At 45.1% G+C, this 2,159-nt stretch overlaps 1 non-coding gene across 1 annotated transcript; it reads left to right on the top strand.

Annotated features, from left to right (window-relative positions):
- Positions 1-708: 708 nt before the first annotated feature.
- Positions 709-781, top strand: trnai-uau (transfer RNA isoleucine (anticodon UAU)). The gene has a single exon. It is a non-coding gene; the product is annotated as a tRNA-Ile (tRNA).
- Positions 782-2,159: the final 1,378 nt, after the last annotated feature.

The following is a 2,159-nucleotide window of genomic DNA, read 5'->3' as shown; positions in this document are numbered from 1 at the left end:
ATTCCCACACAGGTTTCCAACTCAGTTGATATCCATGTGGCTCATGACCAGGTGTGAACATCTCTGCAGTAAATTGCACGGTTAAGGTAAAAGGCAAGGAAAGTGGCATCTCGAACAGACACAGTGACTGAAACTATGCTGCACGGTATGATGTGGAACACGGCCTGCTCAGCTTTATGCATTTTCCCTGTAGTCCGGTGTGTTTCGTGTTCCGTGTAAAAGTGAAAGTTGTCCTGTTTCGAGCAATGGGTGAAATCATTCAGCAAAGCAAGAATCGAAATTGAAGTAATGTCAAGCAGCTCATGGTGATTTGACCAAATCATAACCGAACATATATTCTCCCGCAGTCACAGATACATTTGTAGCTGAAAAGAGTCTGAGAAGATTGACTCAGCTTACTATTGATTTTTGTCCGGATTGATGGGCTTTCATTATCTGCTGCGAAATTGACATTGTAGCCGGGCACATCCCAGCAGCTGTGCGAGTCGGAGATGACCATGGAGGACCCTCAACTGAGGACCTGGGAAAATTTCACGAAGTATGGTCAGTCGGAGCAAAAGTGAAGAAGTCGTTCGTTTCTGAAGTGTTTTCAAGATGTCAATTACCCTGGATGACAACGAGCTATTGGAAAAAGAAAGGTGAAACGGAGAATGACTTCACCTTTCAGTGCTGGGTGCCACAAAGCCGCAGCGCGGCTGGCTCTGAGTTGTTTCTGTAGTGTAGTGGTCATCACATTCGCCTTATACGCGGAAGGTCCCCAGTTCGAAACTGGGCAAAAACTGCTTTCTTCTTCAATTGCAGCCTTTTACAAGCCGAGCGGTCTAAGTTGCTGGATCCCGGTTCCAGTCCTGAATGGGGCGTGGGTTCGAATCCCACAACTGCTATTTCAGCTGATCAACTCCATCGCCGCAGCACTGTTAAAATGCTGCTTCGATCCCCGCTGCATGGATGCCCTCGCGAATTTTACTGTGGTATGGAAACGTGCTGACCATTGCAACGTTTCTCTGCTGTCGTGATGGTAATCGCTTCGACTCTCGCTTTACATTGCAGGCAAGTTGTGTTTTTACTGGAACCGAATGGAGACTGTTATTTCATCGCTGTTGTGAAACAGAGTCCTGCGGTGAGTTGATTCATCGTTATTTGGCTTTCAGGCGAATGGGAAAATCTTTCCAATGAATATGTTATTGAATTTCTCCAATTTCCATCGTTTCCATCCTGGAGACATCAGAAGGGAAAGGTAATCTCATCGAGACTGTTATTGTTGAAATTCATTTTTTTATGGCCCATACTTATGATATTCGTTCTTTCTCTCTTTTCAGCATTGTCTGGGAAGTGGTGGTGCATTAAGGCTGCAGTATGTTTGAAAGAGTAGTTTGGAATTGCTCTGTTGTTAGTTGTGAGATTACTTTATGCCTCTTGACCTCGGACTCTCTCACAGTTAACATTCATGCTTCGCTCTGTCTGAATATGCATTAGGTATGCCAGCTTTGATTGTGTTCCGTGTTAAATGCTTTCTATTTGCGATTCGCTCAATACGTTACGAGTTAACACGGGTTCTGAGGTAACTTCCAGCAGCAAAATCCTCAACTTAGGATGTGGGAAAATTTCACGAAGTATGGTCAGTCGGAGCAAAAGTAAGGAAGTCGTTCGTTTCTGCAGTGTTTCACAATACTACCTTTCCCGTGAGCAGTCGAACAGACTAAATGATTGTGCTACAGACTGCGACGGCAAGCTCCGCTGAAAAGCAATCCTTTAAAACCGGTGTAAGCAACGCAAGGTTATTGGGGTACAGCGCGTGGAATCAGATTCTTCGCTGTATCTCATCCATGCTCACCACATAACCAAAATTAAACAAGTCCCGTTCCCCAGCATTTGGCCTCAATCCCTCTAAACCTATCCTATCCAGAAACTCATCCGATTACCATTGCAATTTTCTGAGTGCAATAGCCTCCTCCACTCACTCTGGTAGCTCATTCCATACACCCATAACCTTGTGTGTGGGGAATTTGCCTCGGGATCCGTTGACAATTTCAGACCACTCACCTTAAACCTATGCTCTCGAGTTTCCAACTCACCCGAGCTTGGGTAAAACACGTAAATAATCAGTTTACAACCCTTCCATAAAATCAGCCGTTATGCTGCAGGGAAAGTTGGCCCAG

The sequence above is a fragment of the Hemiscyllium ocellatum genome, chromosome 5 (genome assembly GCF_020745735.1).
Source record: "Hemiscyllium ocellatum isolate sHemOce1 chromosome 5, sHemOce1.pat.X.cur, whole genome shotgun sequence".
In the NCBI taxonomy this organism is placed as follows: Eukaryota; Metazoa; Chordata; class Chondrichthyes; order Orectolobiformes; family Hemiscylliidae; genus Hemiscyllium; species Hemiscyllium ocellatum.
This window is presented reverse-complemented; position numbering and strand designations above follow the sequence as displayed.